General features: G+C 40.7%; 1 pseudogene; it reads right to left on the bottom strand.

Moving 5' to 3' along the window:
• Positions 1-2,720: 2,720 nt before the first annotated feature.
• The window catches only part of LOC132654878 (baculoviral IAP repeat-containing protein 1a-like), a 51,619-nt pseudogene continuing 34,877 nt past the window's right edge, over positions 2,721-19,462 (bottom strand).

The raw sequence follows: 19,462 nt of genomic DNA, 5'->3' as shown, positions 1-19,462 counted from the left end.
AAACTAACCCTGGTCAAAAGCCCATGGCCCAGAAAGTCTATAAAGGTCTTAGCAGGACAGGGTCTACTAATGCTATCTGGCTTAATGGATATCCTGTCAAAATTTCTTCTGAATATTTATGTTCATATGCAAAGAATTATGCTGCTTTGAACCTTGGCTAGGTAAGCTTCTCGCTGTAGTACATGTTGTGGTGAATTGCAATGTTAGCAGCAGAGTTTTCAGACAGTGAAGTGGGAGTTTGGGGAAATGAAAGCCTGCAGAAAGATACTTCGGGGCAGGTGCTGAGACCCATAAACTAACTTTGGGCAGAGTGCAAGGAATCTTGGGAAAGAAGAGGGAGATAGTAAGACCTGGAGAGGACAGGATCTCCACAAGGATAGCAACAGAACCAAAATATCTGGGCTAAGGGGTCTTTTCTGAGACTGATACTCCAACCAAGGACCATTCATGGAGATAACTTAGAACCCCTGCACAGATGTAGGCCATGGCAGCTAATAAGGGGACAGTCTCTGACATGAACTCAGTAGCTGGCTCTTTGACTGCCTCCAAAGGAAGGGGGAGCAGCCTTGCCAGGCCACAGAGGAGGACAATGCACCCAGTTCTGAGGAGACCAGAAAAGCTAGGGTCAAATGGAAGGGGAGGAGGATCTCCCTTAACCTTGGACGTGGAGAGGGGCATAGGAGGAGATGAGTGAGGAAGGGCAGGATTGGGAGGAGAGGAGGGAGGTGACTATAGCTGGGATACAAAGTGAATAAACTGTAATTAAGATAAAATATGAAATTTAATTAAAAAAAGAGTACTTTGGTGAAGGAGAGTTAGCTTTGGAGATGTGATATTTCAATGCCTATTGAAGATGTATCTATAGTCTCAGGCTAGATCTGGAGATGGAGGAGGCGGTATAGACCTGGAACTCAAAGCCATTGAGCTGGATGAGGTGGTCCAGGAAGTGCACTTAACAGAGACAAAGTCAGGAGAACTCAGACCCCCACTTCCCCTGCCACACATGTGGTCATAGAGGAGAAACAGCAGGGGGCTGAGCTGCAGCTCTCTGAGGAGGAAACAGGAGTGATGCCTCAGGGAAGGTGGAGCAGGTGCTTCCTGAGGCCAGTGATGGGCCCCACTGGAGTTACCAGTAATGAAGTAAAATAAGGTACAAAAGGCCAATTAGTAATTAAAGATTTATTGATTCCTTTAGTGAAAGCACTGCCAGTCCACCTTATTGTCAAGCATAACTACACCTTGCTACCTGGAACAGAGTGACCTGTCATTTCTATCTACTCACTGGATTCTGTTATAACATTTAAACATTTCTGACAATAAAGTATTACATATCAAATCAGATAATAAACAAGATAATGTCTGATCCTATAGAGACAAGGTGTCTCTGAGTTTGAGAGACAGGTCTCTCAAACTTGGTCTACAGAGTGAGTCTAAAAACAGCCATGACTACACAGAGAAACCCTGTCTCAAAAGAAACAGAGAGAGAGAACAGAAAGAGAAATAGAGATAGACTGTCTTGGAACCAAACATGGGTCCTCTGTAAAAGTGACAAGTGTTCTTAACAATCTCTTAACAAGTGTTCTTAACATCTCTCAAAGTCCTGAATCTTTATTTTACACATAAAAAACAAAACAAAACAAAACAATACAAAACAAAAAACCCCAGAGAACTGTAAGATAAAGAATAATACAGAAAGGGGTAGAATGGAAAGTAAGAATACTTTCTGACTCAACTTTACAGATATAATAAAAGATTTAATAAAATTTTAGAGCTGTTTGGAAATATATTTTCTTCAGATTTATTGAGGTATAAATTGACCAATTAAAAGTATATATTTATGTTAAGCCAACACAAGTATCAAGGTAAAATTTTATATACATATGGAATACTAAATGACTGTCAAAGCCAAGTTAATATATCCATGAGTCCTTAATGTTTCTGCAAATATGATTTTAACAATCCTAGCCCTAGGAGGCAGAGGCAGACAAATCTCTGTGAGTTCCAGATAGGCCCGGTCCACATATTCAGTTCCAGGCTATCAAAGGCTACCTAGTGAAAACCTGTCTCTAAACAACAAAATGGAAAAACAAAGGAAACCTTAAGGCCATTACAGCACATGCAAACTTTTCAAAAGCCTCTGGAATGAAAGCAGTTGTCTCTAAGCCCATTTCCCCCCTCACATTGGCAATGAATGAGAGATGACAGCAAGCATGGCCACACCAAGGCTGGTGAACATACAAAAGCCCTGCAAAGACTAAGCATCTCCTGGAAAGTCAGCTGCATCCTGTGGTGAAGTCGACTCTTGCTTCATCATGTGTGAGACTGATGCAATACTAAACCATCAGTTTCTTACCTCCATCAAATACTCCTTACATGTTCTGGCTTTTATACACTGATGTTCTTTTCCCCAGCCCATTCCTATTGACCTTGCAATGGAGTAGTCTCTGCATGAACTTGACAAAGTCTGTAATCTTTAGACAGGAGGACCATACAAGGACTGCCAAGGCACTGCTCATCATTGTTGCTAAGTTTAGTGAGGAACAGGCAGGCTTCTAGAAAATTATCAGCAGCCTACACCTTTAATAAATATGATTTCATATGATGGTTAGTTATGCCTTTATTTTTTTAACTTTTATTAATTACACTTAAATCACTTTGTATCCCCCATAAATCCCCTCCCTCCTCCCCTCTAATCCCACCTCCCCCTTTTTCACACATGCTTCTCCCCAAGTCCACTGATAGGGGCAGTCCCCCTCTCCTCCCTTCTGATCCTAGTCTATTAGGTCTCATCAGGAGTGGCTGCACTGTCATCTTCTGTGGCCTGGTAAGGCTGCTTCCTGCTCCGGGGGAGGTGATCAAAGAGCAGGTTGATCAGTTAAGACAAGATCTTGCTATGTAACACAGGCTGCTCTGAACTTCTTGATTCTCCCACTTCAGTCTCCTAAATGCTGAAAGTACAGAGGAGTACCACCTTGCTTAGCTACAGTAAAATGTTTTAGGAAATCAGATATTTAAAACTGTCAGTAGCCTTCAGCTGCATCCTTCACTTCTGAATGACAGGAGAGAATGGCAGTACCCATTTCCAGAAGATAGTCAAGCGTTTGCACTGAGGGTGTCTTTCCTTCATAGCGTTCATCACTTTCATGTCCTCTTCATCCAGGAGCCAGCTGCGCATCCCGAGCCAGATGAGGCTGGGCAGTCTCATCACACACTGGCTCAGAGCCTTGACAGTGGTGGCTTGAACTTGGATGCATTCTGAGAGATTCCTGCTGATGTTCAGCTCTTGCAGGTTTGGCAGGTTGTCGAGGACTTCAAAGAATTGTCTGTATCCTTCCTCTGTAATATTATGATTTACTGAAAGATTTAAGTTCTCAAGTTTCTGGAAGCCTCCACTGGTTGCTACCTTGGCTAGAAAACAAAACATTTATGAAATGAGACTCCTGAGGCTGTCAATAATGGTGACAAGTTATTGGTACTACTCCCAACCATGACAATGAAAGTAGGAAATGGTCAACATGATGTTTTAGAGGTCATTCTTTGAAAGCACCAAACAGCTGCCTGGCCAATAGGGAATGACCTTGCCAAACTGCAAAGGGGAAACAGAAACCAGGAGGAAGTGCCAAGACATGTAAAAAAGAAACAAACAAACAAACAAAAACACTGATCTACCAAAAAGATCTTACAACTCTACATGTGCTTTGCACTTAGCTTGAAGATATAAAAGAAAACTAGAGCCATAAGGAAGGTAGACAGGTGGCAGAGATCAATAGATTGAATGACTGACTGATTGATGGAATGACTGATTGACTTTTGTGGTGCTTGGGCATGACCTCAGGGCTTCACACAATCTAAATGAGTATTGCTGAGTACATCTCCAGTTTCACACCTGGAGATTTAAACACACCCTCTGGAAGTAATTATGGTGTAAATAATGGAATCTATCTCACATGGAATCATGCCCTTAGCTCCTCTTTTAAGGGTTAATCATGTGGGGCAGGTCAGGGACCTGGCTAGGAGACCACCTTTAGGAAGATGGGTTCACCTTAAGATAATGTGTTTTTCTTCTTAGAATTTTTGAGCCCTACTGCAGTATCCATGAGCCAAGTATGATCTATCTGGCTTCTGAGGTGCATCTCAGAAAGGTAAACCATTTCTTTTTCCTCTCATGTTTTTCTTTCAGATGTTGGTCAATCTGAAAGATGTTCCTCAACTCCTCAACTAAAGTGGTGCAGGATATTTGATCCCATTATGAAGCCCATAATTGTGTACTGTAAAACCCTGTTTCTTATCTTGTTTGTTTGAGCTGAGAGTAGCAGGCCTGATCCCCACCCCCCAAAAGTTACCATTGGGCATAACAAGCCCTATCACACACCTTTCGTCCAATATTTTTTTATTGTGAACAGGTGATTATGGTGTGGTTTACACAGCCCTAACACACACCCTTAATTCAAGAGCTTTCTGTACACCAAATTTAATAAAGTTAACCTTAGATCAAGAGGCAGAGCAATAAACAAGCTCATAGTGATTAAAGAATAGGAGGGACTTTGAATTGAGGGGTATTTAAGACACTGTGGAGACATAGAAAAGAGCTATTACCTCAAGCTCTGGCTTTAGCTTGGGCTTCAGCTCCTCAGCTCCATGGCTTTGGGGCTTTGAACTAGCAAGCCCTCAGCCTTGGGATTTTTGGCCTTTGCTTCCTGAGCTGCCACTTGAGCTAGTAAACCTTTTGGGTTTTTTCCATCCAGACCTGAGCTGAGAAGGAATGTCAGCTGGGTCCTTTCTCTGCCTCTCTGAGCTAGTAGGTTTTCATCCTGGCATCTGGCTCCTGAGTCTTTATTGGTAAAATTTATTGGTAAAAAATTGTTTATAACAACAGTTGTCAGGGACCACCTGTGGAAACTCACCAACTTTCCTCAACTTGCCCGTTCCCTTACCTGCGGTAAACATACTGCTTGGAGATGTCAGGGAACACCTGTTGAAACTCACCAACTTGCCTCAACTTGCCCGTTCCCTTACCTGCGGTAAACATACTGCTTGGCAGCAGCAGAGATGTGCTCACAGAACCGTGGCTTATCACAAGATGTTTCAGGCCCCTGGCCGAGAAGAATCTGTAACTTGTCACCCACCCTACTTCCTCATCCTAAACCCTTTATAAAAGCTTATTTTGCTCAGTAAAGTTAGTCCTTGACAAGCACCTGTTTGCTTGGACTCGTCTTTTCTCTCTTCCATCATTTCACAGGATCAGATCCTCTTCTATCCCCCGAATAACAAGCTCCGCTGGCCAGGGCAAACAGTAAAGCTTCCGATTTTATTACCCATGAGAATCATGAGAGTACCCAAACTACAAGGGATTGACAATATTTACTAGGGACAGAATGTCAACCAACTTCTGTTGAAGGTAAAAGCTACCACAACACCATGGAGACTTTTGCTCCTGTTTCTTTGTTTGTGATCAGTCTCCTGTGACCCAACCTGGCCTTGAACTTGCTATTTAGACAAGGAACCCTTGAACCTCCTCAAGTGTAGACTTACAAGCATTACCACATCTAAGCAAAAAACATGGTTTAATCAATATTTGTAAGGTATCTCAGAAATTCCATCCCCAAAAATACCCAACATGTATATTTTATGAGAATGCTCTTAGAAGCACTTCACAGTAACCAGCTACTAGAAACAACTCAAATGCCCATTGAATAGACACACAGAGGGCACACGTGGTCAAATAATGAACAGATGCATAGCAGTGAAATCAAGGCACTATGGTCATATGTATTATTCTGAAATAAGGTACAAACACAATTTTTGGTGAAAAAAGACAAAGCATTGCTTATCGTGTAGAATTCTCTTATATGAAAAGTCTAGCTGTAAATAAAGCTATGGTGAGAGAGAGCAGTGCAGTGGTCATTTGTGTATGGAAGTGGAGGGCGCTGTTCGAGAATGGATACAACTTGGGCTTTCAGGCACTGGGGAAGCTCTGTGCCTTAACCTGGTTCATTGCCACACTGATTTGATGGCAAATGTTTCAGTAACATGTGCAGGAAAACGAATGCAGCTCTATATTTCAACTTGCTACAACTTGTTTACATATTGCCAGTATCCAGTTGACTAAAAGGGGATACGGCCAGGTATCTGAAGCAACAAGTGTGGAGACATAGATTTTACCGGGGTGTGGTCCAGTAGAGGAACACTGCTCTGGTGTATGTGAAGTACTGAGTTCAATCCCCAGCACTGGGAATACAAACCACAGCCTGAACACTTCTCTACCTACCCTCCCTTACCCCTTTACCGTGACCACCTCTAAAGAAAAAAAAAAAGGGAGAGCACTGAACTTCCCACTTAGACCAAGATAAATCTAAATTTCCAAAAGGGCATGAGAAGCAGCAGCATGATAGTGCAAATGAGGAATGCTTTGGAAGCCTTTCTCAGGTCTAGACATTTACAGCAGGTAGCTCCAGGGGCACCACTGCTTACACACAGGGTGAAACCTTTTCTCTGAGGGAAGCTCACCAATTTCCATCACATTGTTGTCATCCAAGGTGTGGTGAAAGGCAAGAACTCAGAGACTCTGAAGCTGCAGACACTGCTGGACAATCAGTCTGGCCACTTGGTGAATCCCGTCCCCAGTGGGAAGAAGCAGTTCCTCCAGGTTCCTGAGAGAACCCAGAGCCAGTGCTATGGGAGACACAGCAAGCCATCCTCTGTAGTTGTTCCATTATGAGCAGCTGTGACCTAGTCATTCTGCACTCTAGGAGGCCCCACCTAACAGAGGCCCTCCTCATCACTGCCCTCTCAAAGAAGAAGAGAAAAGGGTTCAGTGTTCCAAGATATTTGATCACACTGTGAACCCCGAGCTTGTGTTGTTTATCAAAATATCCTGTTTCTAGTTGTGGTGGGGCTCATCCTTAGTAAACGCCTTTAATCCAAGAATTTGCCTGAACAGGATTAAATAAATCAACAAAAGTTCAAGAGGTGGAGCAAGCAACCAGTTGATAGGGAGTGAATGTAGAAAAAAATAGTAAGAAAAGGCAGAAGGATGGATAAAGAAACACATGGGAAGTAGAAGAGTAAGATACTGAGTTTTGAGGGGTTTTAGAGATGGTATTGGGAAAGAGAGTTTCCCTTTGTCACATAGATTGAGGAGGAAGGTCACATAAATGCTTTCTCTGCCTCTCTCAAACAGCAGCCTTTTTAAATTTTTTGCCCAAGCATCTTGCTCCTGCATCTTTATTGGTGAAATTGAGTGATTGAAATTTGTACATATATATATATATATATATATATATATATATATATATATATATAGTGCTTCAACACATGGCACAACCACATGGACAGGGAAATTATGCCAGTGCAGACAAACTGAGAAGCTGTAAGATTTGTTAAGTCACCTGGAAGTTCTCCAAGAAAGAGTTAAGATGGGAAATACCATAATACAAGGTGGTAGATCCCTGCATAATCCTGCTTTAGATAGCTTTAAAACAGCAGCAGTAAATGAAAAGATAAACGACTTGACTGAGATTGACATAATTCAGATTATAGTTACACCAGCCTAGCAATTAATATTTTATCCTTAATAGCCATAGTAGAATTTTGTACCCTCTCAAAGAAAAAAAAGAAAACTTAGAGATATAGGGAAAATAAAAATATCAAAAGTGGACTGATAGGATACAAGCCTTAGAAGAAAAATTAGAAATACTTATAAATAAAAATGAGAACAACACTCAGACAAAGTCAGAGACATTTAGATAAGAACTTACTGTGCCACCGCATGATGAAACTGAAGAGGGGCAGCTTAAGGTTATTAGAAAACCAACCTTAGATTATACAGCAACTATACAAAAGATGATAGATACCCCTAATGTTCTGAGGAAGTTAAATGGAATCTTATAAGCATATTAAATTTGAGATTTAAAGAAGTAATCATTTTATTTGGTATGCATTCACCCTATGTGAAGTAAATATTTAAACTTATTGGCAACTTAGAACAGGATTATCCTTTGTCTGGAAAGATTTGGCAACAGCAATATTGGAAGCTAGTTCTCAGTTACAATGGCAAACATGGTAGAAAGAGGAAGCTAGGACTATAGAACAATGGTATGAGACTAGAAGTATTAATATTTCCCAGGATCCATTGCTAGGTAAAGGTCAATATGATGAGTTACAAAGGTAGCTGGAATATGATAATCACACCATGACACTTTGTTGCTTAGCAGCTTTAAATGTTTGGTACAAAGTTGAAGAATCAGGAAAGAGGTTGGAGTCATTTACTAAAATCTACAAAGACCAAAATATGTCTATATTGACCCTTTTGCAAAGATTGACTTCAGCTGTGAATAAAATAGTATCAGATTCACAAGTCAGACAAATTTTGATTGAATTTTTGGCTTTTGAAATGCTAATTCAGAGACAGGTGGTGTTGATACATGTCTCTAATCCTAGCAATCAGGAGGCTGAGGCAGGTGGATCTGTGAGTTTGAAGCCAGCCTGATCTGCAGAGTGAGTTCCAGATAGCCATGGCTACCCAGAGAAATCCTTTCTCAAAAAAACCAAAACAGAAAAAATGCTAATTCAGAATGCAAAAGTGTGAGCAGTCCTTTTAAGCAGGATTGGCACCAATAGATGAATGGACCAGAAATATGGCTGATATTGGATCTCATGTTTATAATGCTGCTCTGATAGCAGAAGTAATTTCTAACAGTCTTAAGAACAATCAAAATGTGAGATGTTTTAATTGTGGTAAGCCAGGTCATTTTTAAAGGGATAATAGACAAAGCATTCTTAGAAAGTATGGGGGTGTTTTTCCCCTGGAAATTATTGAAAAGGAAGGCTCTCAGCTTTGTGGAGTATGCAAAAGGTGTGGCAAAGGATGGCACCGGACTAATGAATGAAGATCAACAAGTGAGGAAGGGGAATGGGAGAGGTGAGACTGAATATCACTATGGTGTCCTCCAAAGGACCAGCATGGTTGATGCATGACCCATACTTTGGTGGATCATGCACAGCCACCCAACACAGACTTGAAATAAGTCAATGAATGTAAACAATAAAGGCCCAGGGAAAGGCCACTCCTCAGGCCTCATAAGACTCAGTCAGGAGGAGGCAAGTATTCAGATTTCTGTGCTGAGTCTGAGCTCTAGTCTCATCAAACAATGAGCATTTATGGGAAACACTCTTAAAAAAAGCAAGACAATGCCAATATAGGATAGAGAGCTTTATCTTCACAGTTCTTCTCAGATTTATTGTGCATAAGGAGAGCCTGAGTTTCTCCTTGATCCCTTTTGTTTCTTTTAGGTAGAGATAACAACTCTGTGTGTGTGAATGTGTGTATGTGTACGCATGTATGTACATGTGTGCTTTGTGGGGAGATTGGATAGATGAGTCATTGTGCTAAAGTATGGGCACATTCCACAACCACAGGCTGAATTTTTAAACATTGTGTCTGTACCAAACACATACAGACTCTTCTCCCTCTTCAATATTCCCAGAAGAACACAGCATAACATTTGTTTGCAGGGCGATAGGTGTTGTAGGCAATGGAGAGATGGGTTAAAGTACATGGAGGATGTGTGGAGTCATGGGCAAACATGGCACCATTTTGTATCATAGAGGATCTTCTAGTGTTTACAGCAGCAGCAGGCTTTAGACCCAACTGCCATGGGTGTCAAGGAACAACTATACACAACTTGCTTGGTTATGGGTTCACTCTAGGAGGAGGGAGAGGAGAAGAAGATGAAAAAAAATTAAGAAATGTTGTTTTACAAACTTACCAAACTTTCTTGATGTTTCCTTATCTGGAAAGTGTTGGTTGTTAAGATTCAGTAGCTTCAGAGAAACAAAATTTGGCAAGACGGTGACTAGGAAAGAAAAAATAAATTTTAGTTAGGTCAGACATGTTTCCTATGAAAAAGAAGAGTACTGTTGAAATAAAGAGTATTTCAAATGTGATGAAAGGTGATATAATGTTCAGGTTGAATTACTATGCCTAAGTAGAAGATGAAAATGAAAGATTTAAATTGTAGACAGATGTGTTTCACTTTTGTGAAAGCGTCACTGAAGATCAAGTGTCGTCACAGTTCCCACGATACCAGTTGCATTTTAATCCTAGAGTACTGAATGACTGTGTACAGGAGCATCTAAAGTCAAAGTTGTCCAGTTCTTACCAAATGAAGTGGTTTCAAAGCATCGTACAGAAAACTCAATCTCTCTGATTTTCTTGCAGGAAGCAAGCACAGCCATGAGAGACTCACAATTCAACAGGAAATTACATTTCAGATGGAAGACATGAAGATTTGGAGAGTTCTGAATCATTTTAACTGCAAAAGATGAAATATTTTCAGAAATTAGAGACGGCCACGAATTTCTATCAGAATTGGACCCTCAACATCAGTTCCAGCCACACTGATTTAACAGGCTGTGACTCGGGGGCCCAGTGCCTCTGTGACAAAGTGGCACAGTATTTAGAAGTCAGACTACATTCATTGGGGTTATGCTCAGTTTCTGCAACTGACTAGTGAGCAGATGACCCGGGGCAAGTTCTTGACCCCCTCTGGAAACAGTGAACTGAAAAAGAAAACTATTTCTGTTCAGTATATTTCACCCCGAGTGTCAGCATCCTGATGTCTCCATGTTTGCACCCTTTACTGACACAATAGGAATTCTGTACAAAGTAATATAAAAAAAGAGAACAACTCTGAAACACAACTTTAAAAACATGTAAACATATTTATTTTGTCTGTGTGTATGTGGTGTGTGGAGATCATCCATGTGCCAAGCACATGTTGGGAGGTCAGGGGAAAACTGGGAGAACTCGATGTTTCCTTTCACCACACAGATCTATGGGACTGAAGCCAACAGGACTGACTTAAGCACATTTACCTTCAACTTTGAAAATGTTTTGTTTGCTTGCTCTTGTTTCTTTTCAGAAGGGGTCTCATATTGTATCTCCGACTAGCATGGAAATAACTACATTTACAGAGAGAGGCTGACTTTGATGTGATAGTCTTCCTGTCTAACCCCTCCAAATGCTGGGACTATAGGCAGGAGCCTCCATACTCTAGTGACTTTTTGACATGCAAATCTGCCATGTCAGTTTCTAGCTTACATCTCCTTAGTGTTCAGTGCTTTAAAAATTAAGGATCACCACAGTAGAGGACAATGCAGCCACTTTTGATGTGAACTGATAGACTAAGATCAGAAAAGAGAGGAGAACCTTCCCTATTAGTGGACTTGGGGAGTGGCATGCATGCAGAAAGGGGAGGCTGGGTGGGATCGGGAGGGGAGTAGGGAGGGGCTTATGGGGGGATACAAAATAAATAAAGTGTAATTAATTAAAAAAAAGTCAACTGAAAAAAAATTAAGGATCTGATGTTGCTTTTGTCATTTTGCTAAATGGCATGTTCTAGAAAAATGGCTGCACAGTTGTCTGTCAACAGGAGGCTGGGATGAAGAGAAATGGAGAAAAGGTTCTAACTGCTTCTTGGCTATTCAAGCCAACTCAAAAGCCATGTACTCCCTTTGTAAACTTTGTGTACATTGTAAACCCACAAGGCCCCAGGCCTACAAGCAATAAAATTGTCTCAATCCCTGATCTTGTCCCGACAATCAGGCCACAGAATCCCTCCACTCCTAGACCTCCCTGGAAAGCTCTGCCCCTCCAACCGCACACCATGCAACCCTACATAAACTCTGTGTTCCACCCAATTCTCTGCTGCTTCTTGCTTGAGAAGAAGCAACCACCTCCCCCAACTCTTCCCTCCCAATAAATCTCTTGTGCGAGATTTGTTACGTGGTGTGGCTTGGTGGTATTCCTTGGCTCTGGACTGCCAGGATATCTTCTGGAGCACACCGAAACCCTGTTGACTGAGCAGAATGTTTGCTGGGGAAACCTCCCCTGCAGAAGCAGAGCTATTACACTTGCACTGGGGAAACTCTCCAGGCAGTTGGAGCAGAATTCCTGTAGGGGAAGCCTTTCACTTCAGAGCTGCAACACCTGCACTGCTCCCAGTCAGATTCCTTCGCCCTCAGTAGACAGATCTGCACTTGCCACTCAGACAGCAAAAGAAGAGGACTCCACACACTGCTTTGCAGAGGAAGTGTTAGGAGTGTAAAGCTCAGGCTATGCAGTCAAACCTTCTGTTTGGAGACACATTTCCTTAGTCCTGAGCCATCCCTGACCTCATTTCCCCAGCTGACAATCAGCAATAATCATCATACCTTCTCTTACACAGGGGCTGTGAAGACTGAGTCAGCGGTTATGAAGGGCTGAGAACAGTTCCCCACATGTTAGACTTGGGTAACAAATAAATCTCTGCTCTCTTAAGGAGGAAGAGCACTGTTCCCACACCTTCCCATGTGGGAACAATTCACACTGTGAAGCCCAGGGAAGGTTTAAGTAATGATGGTTCTACCAATTACTAGCCAAGTAGCTTTTCCAGCTGAGACATGAGCTGGAGATCCAAGCACCATCCTTACCTAGTCTGGAGAGGTCAGACTCCGTGGAAGTTTGGATGGATAACTTCTCCATGTGGTGGAGGTTTGGGAACTCTCTAGGAAGGACTGAAAGCACATCTGCTTTGCCATCTAGTCTCACAGACAGTTCTTTCAGTCCCAGGAACTTGTCCAAGTCAGCAAAGAGTTGATCTGGAAAGCAGCACATAGTTCCCATCACTCAAGTTCCCCAGTGGAAGTTCTAAACTACGCTGTCATCTTTAGCCATTTTCATGCTTTCAGAATGAAATTTCTCAGACTTCCTAACATCTGCGTAGGAAGCACAGCCATGAAGATACTGCCATCTGATGATTATAGACTATAGGAGAAGCTCTGTGCTGGTCTCTAGACTCACAAAATATATAAAATTTTCCCCAACCAAAAAAAAGCATGGGAAACAACTGGTTTTGCACATGCAAAAGATTATAGTTTAATTCTTAACTCCAACTTACATAAAAATGTAACTCAGAACCTCTCCACCAACCTGATCCTGTGCATCCTCTACCAAAGTCTGTCCAGGTAACTCTCCAACCATCCTCTCTCATCCATCCCCAAACCGCCTAGATCTAGTTTGGATCCCACATCCAGTACCTAGGCCTAGTCCAGCCACCTCTGCTGAGTCACTGCCAAACTGTAGAATTCTTTTAAAATCCACCCTGCCTTCCTTTCCACCCCCAACCTTCAGACACATCCTACACAATCTTCTCCAGGGTCTAGCTGGGTGAGTTTTCTTGATGCACCCCACCTCCCACCTTCCCCAACCCCCACAAGCTTGGACTAAAATGCACATCTTGCATATCAGCTCAGGCTCCAGTGTCCACTTTAGCCATATCCAACTTGTAGGTCCAATCCAACCCTCACAATCATAAAACTGATTAAATGACAAAGAAAATCCAGGATTTGAAAATAAAATTCGATAAATATAGAAACACTCAGTAAGACTCAAGATAAACATATATAAAATTGAAAAACCCAATAACTGAACTAAAAAACTCAAAGGACAGACTTACAAGTATAATGAATCAAGCTGTTGATTCAGTATGAGGAGTGACTTGAAGATAAAGTACATAAAATTAGCAAAGAATATGGGGGGAAACACAGCAAAGAAACATACAGGAAATGTGGGACACCAAGAAAAGAGCAAACTTTCGAATTTGAGAAATAGATGAGGGAGAAAAAGCCCAGGTCAATGACATAGACCAGCTCTCCAACAACATCATAGAAGAAAACTTGCCCAGATTAAGAAAAGACATACCCATACAGAAGATACAGGAAGCACAGGGAACACCAAATAGAAAAAGCCTGAAAAGAAACTCTTCATGGCATATTTTGTTTTAATTTCAATAATTTAATTACTAACTACACAATAATGCTGATGTCTTTTTTTAATATTTCAACTATTGTTGTTTCTTTTCTTTTTATTTATTAAAATTTATTTACTTTGCATCCCAGCTATAGCCCCTCCTTTATCCCCTCCCAATCTAACCATCCCTCCCTCTTCTCCTTCCATGCCCATCTCCCAGCCCACTGATAGGGGAGGTCCTCCTTCCCTTCCATCTGACCCTAGCCTATCAGGTCTCATCAGGACTGGCTGCATTGTCTTCCTCTGTGGCCTGGCAAGGCTGCACCCTCTCAGGAGAAGGTGATCAGAGAGCCAGCCACTGAGTTCATGTCAGAGACAGTCCCTTTTCTCTTTACTAGGGAACCCACTTGGAGATTGAGCTGCCATAGGCTACATCTGTGCAGAGGTTCTAGGTTATCTCCATAAGTGGTCCTTGGTTGGAGTATTAGTCTCAGAAAAGACCCCTGTGTTCAGAATTTATGGTTCTATTGCTGTCTTGTGGAGCTCCTGACTTCTCCAGGTCTTCCTCGCCCTTCTTTAATAAGATTCCCTGCACTCTGCTTCATGGCATACTTTAATGAAAACATTAAGTATACAAAAAATTTGAAAACATCAGGAGAAGAAACACAGGTCACACATACAGGAACACCCATCAGAACAACAGCTGATTTCTCAATGGAAACACTGAATGCCAGAAAAGTCTGTGTCACTGCATATCAAATCCTAAAAAACCACAACAGACAATCTAGATTAATACTGATAGTAAAACTATCTACCATACTTGATTGAGGGGAAAATTCTATGATATAAATAGCCTATGAAAACTATATCCAAAAAACTAGCCTAAAGAAATTAAGGGAGACATTATTTCAGACTGAAGAGAGGGGTGAACTGAGCTAAGAGATGAAGAAATTTGAAGGTATGATTACTAAAGTACAAAGTAGCACTGAGAGCACAAACAACACCAGAAATCAACAACACATCACTACAACCAACATATGCACTTCAATAATACCTTCAAATATTAATGGTCCCAATTCTCCAATCAAATGATTCAGGCTGGCTGAATGAATCAAGAAATAAAATCATGTCAGGCAGTAGTAGCACAACCTTTAATTCCAGCACTGAGGAGGCAGAGGCAGATGGATCTCTGTGAATGAGGCTAGCCTGTTCTACAGAGCAGGTTCCAAGATAACCAAGGCCAAACAAAGAAACCCTGTCTCTAGAAACATAATAATAATAATAATAATAATAATAATAATAATAATAATAATAATATATTCATCTATCTGTTGTCTATGAGCAACTATCTTAGATTTAAAGATAGGCACTTACTAACTCCCCCTTCTCTCTTATGATTCCCTGCACTCTGCCCAAGGTTTGGTTATGAGTCTCAGCATCTGCTTTGAAACACTGCTAGGTAGAGTCTTTCAGAGGCCCTCTGTGGTAGGCTCCTGTCCTGTTTCTTGTTTTCTCCTACATCCAATGTCCATCCCATTTGTCTTTCTAAGTAAGGATTCACCAACTTACCCTGGGTCCTCTTTCTTGTTTATCTTCTTTAGGTGTATAGATTTCAGTATGTTTATCCTATCTTATAGGTCTATATAAGTGAGTATATACCATGTGTGTCCTTCTGCTTTTGGGATACCTCACTTAGGATGGTCATTTCTGGTCCCACCATTTGCCTGCAAATTTCATGATTTCCTCATTTTTAATTGTTGAGTAGTATTCCATTGTGTAAAAGTACCACAATTTCTGTATCCATTCCTCAACTGAGGGACATCTAGGTTGTTTCCAGGTTCTGGCTCTTACAAATAAAGCTGCTACAAACATGGTTGAGCAAATGTCCTTGTTTTGTACTTGAGCATCTTTTGGATATATGCCTAGGAGTGGTATAGCTGGATCTTGAGGAATCACTATTCCTAATTGTCTGAGAGGGCAGGAGCTCCACAAGGACCAAATATATCAGGGGACAGGGGTCTTTTATGAGACTATTTCTCCAGCCAAGAACCATGTATGGAAATAGCCTAGAACCCCTCCTCAGATATAGCCCAAGGTAGCTCAGTATCCAAATGTGTAGCCTAGTAAGGGGAAGAGGAACTATTTCTGACATGAACTCAATGGCTGGCTTTTCATTCCCCCCCCCCCGAAGGGAGGAGCAGACTTGCTAGGTCACAGAAGAGGACACTGCAGCCATTCCTGAAGAGACCTAATAAGCTAGGGGCAGATGGAAGGGGATTAGGTCCTCCCCTATCAGTGCCCTATCAGTGGACTTGGAAAGGGGCAGGGAGAAGATGAGGAAGGGACGGCAGGATTGGGAGGGAATGAGGGATGGGGCTACAGCTGGGATACAAAGTAAATAACCTGTGATTAATATAAAAATAAAAATTATTATTAAAAAAGAAAAAAGCTTCTATGAATATTAAAAAAATAAAGATAGGCACTTATATAGAGTAAAGGATACACAAAATACTCCAATTAAGTGACACTAAAAGTCAAGAAGCATTGTTATGCTAATATCTGACAAAATAAACTTTAAACAAAAATGATGTAGAGGAAATGAGGAAAAATACTTCACTCTAATCAGAAAACAGCTAACCAAAACACATTATTATTGTAAACATATATGCGCCAAATTCTGATGCATCCAATTGTATAAAAAGTGTACTACTGGAATTAGAGACACACACTAACACCAACGCATTGGAATTAGCTGATTTCAATACCCTTGTTTCGCCAATAGAATAAAAAATAAGCATAGAAACATCAACTTTACATGACATCATCTATGAAATGAACTTAACAGATGCCTATAGAATATTTCACCCAAACACCAAAGAACATACAGTCTACTAAGCTACACATACAAGCTTCTCTAAAATAGATCATATTCTGGGACACAAAACAAATCTGTACAAATTCTGAAAGATTTAAATAACTCAATGTATCCAGTATGGTCATAATATAATATATAAAACTTAAAATCAACACATCTCTAGCAAATACACATACTATGGAGATTAAACACATTACTGAATGATGAATGGGTCAAAGAGAAAATCAAGACAGAAATGAAAGAGATTAACTATAACTAAATAAATACAACACAACACAAAAACCTGGAGACACATTAAAAATAATCCTACATGACAATTTTATAGCTCTAAGTACTACATTAAAAAAAAAAAAACAGATAAAGTACAGATCAATGACTTAATGGTACAACTCAAACATTTGGAAAAATGAAACGAAACCAAACCCAGATCCAGTTAATGGCAAGAAATAGTAAAACTCAAAGTGGAAATTAATGAACTAAAATAAAACAACACCAGGAATCAACAAATAAGAATTGTGGCTTTTTTGAGAAAATAAACAAGATTGACAGGCCCTTGGCCCAACTAAACAAGTGAGGCAATCCAAACCTAGAAAGACAACTGTCACCTGAGGTTCCTGGCTCAAAATCTCAGATATGAGTACATAATCTGGAGTAGCAGCATAAAACAGGGGGGAAAGGCCATTGTGAGGAGAGCAATAGAGAGAGAAATAGCAACAGAGGGGAAATCGCAGGGTTCAAGCAATGTAAAAGAGTAAATACGAAAAACAGGGGACTTTAAACACAGAGGAGAGGAAGGAGACAAATAGAGAAGGAGGATGGAGGGACTATTAACTACTATATCTACTTAAATATACCTATGATACATTTAAGTAATATATAAATCTATACATACATATATAAATATCATACAAATATACATAATTTAAATGAAAATTTCTCATCTGTGCTGACAATGCTCCACCCAAAATCCCTAGGTTATGTAACAAAAATCCTGACACCAGGCATGAGAAGCCCTCTTTTTGTGTTGTCAGTCAGGATTGTCTAAGAAGCTCCCAAAACATTAAAGACTATTTCTGATGGCATTGTTTGCCTTCCAGAGGTGGAAGATATATCTCTATTGCTGAAGAGACCATGCACTTCAGGCACAGGACCTTAAGATGTGAGCTGGAACTGACCTGAGAGCCTCCTCCCTGAGGACTAGCTCTTGTTGTACCCGAAGGCAGCATGCAAGCTTCCAATGGAGGGAAGCAACCAATTCTTCACAGCTATGATATCTATGAACCACAGCAATGACCAGCGTGACACAATACCTCTAACAGTGTAATGGTGGCGTTTATACCTTAATGGTAACCAACCATCTCTAATTGGACATAAGTTCCACTCAACAAGAGGGAAGATATGACTGGTACTGGAAACCTAGCCAAGTTCTCAGGGCTTGCAAAGCTTGGATGTTGAAGAACAACCTCCACTGTACTAAACTACTGTACTAAACCAGCATAATCCCTAACTACATTCTCCATATCTGTCCTTGTGCCCACAGACTATCCCTACCCTCATCAAAGAAACTTCTCTTTGCAACAGAGGAAGACTATTACAGAAAACCAAACTGATCAAAATTAAGAATTGTGATGCCTAGTCCCAACTGACACATCTACAACATGACTGGTTGGCCTAAGGCTCAGAGATCACTGTGGGGAAAAGGATGGGAAAGATTCTAAGAGCCAGAGGAATGCCAAGATTTACTGATGTTCTGTCTTCTGGAAATGTCAGAGAATCTACACCCATGAAGTCTCACTAAGAAGGTTTCCTAAACATGACCTGAACAAGATTCACACCAATGGACATGCTAACGTGGACAGGCTGACGCTCACGAAGCCTCAGCCAGAAGGAAGAACGTCAGGCAACTAAGGACTGCTGAGATTGGGATTAATACTCTTCCCAGGGAAGAGCACACCAAATGGTTATACAATGACAAATGGTCATCACTCTGTGTGTGTGTGACATCATATGGACTGATATGGATGCAAATATATATACATATGTGTGTGTGTGTGCAACATTGTATGGACTGACCAGGTTGCATATGTGTGTAAGTGTGTGTGTGAGTGTGTGTGTGTGTGTGTGTGTGTATGTGTGTATAAAACATCTAAAGAAAAAGGTCATAAATTCGATTGAGAGCAAGGGGAGTTCATCAAAGAGGTTGAAGCAAAGAAGCGGAAGGGAGAAAAATATAATTGTTTTACACACACATATGTGTGTATACATATATTCCCAAATATATAAATACACCTGATTGATTTGTCCAATGTTACTTGTGTCTGTGTGTGTGTATGTGTGTGTGTGTGTGTGTGTTTCTGCCTTCTGTTCAATAAAAGAGCATTTAGTTAATGCCAAGGTATTCATTCCACTACTGTAAACTTAGGGTAATAGTTACCTGCTGGTTGTTTTCTTAGTTCAAAGGCATATTTTTTCTTTTGTGTTCTATGTCATAGTTAAGGTCCATTTTCAAATCTAAGGTCTAAAAGATTACCTGTTATGGTTTCATTCTTGAACTATCATTGATCTACTTTGAGCTATATTTTTATCCTATATCTCTTATCTTTAATTTTTAAATTGTTTTGAGATTAAAATAAAATTACATTATTTCTCACTTTCCATTTTTTTTACACTCCCTTCTATCTATCCCTCCATCTACATTTTTCTCATTTCTCTTATTTTGAGACAGAATCTCAAGTTCCCAGTCTGACCTTAAATTTAGTATGTAGCCGAAGCTGCCCATGAATTTCTTCTGCCACCAC

This window comes from Meriones unguiculatus, chromosome 6 (genome assembly GCF_030254825.1).
Source record: "Meriones unguiculatus strain TT.TT164.6M chromosome 6, Bangor_MerUng_6.1, whole genome shotgun sequence".
In the NCBI taxonomy this organism is placed as follows: domain Eukaryota; kingdom Metazoa; phylum Chordata; class Mammalia; order Rodentia; family Muridae; genus Meriones; species Meriones unguiculatus.
This window is presented reverse-complemented; position numbering and strand designations above follow the sequence as displayed.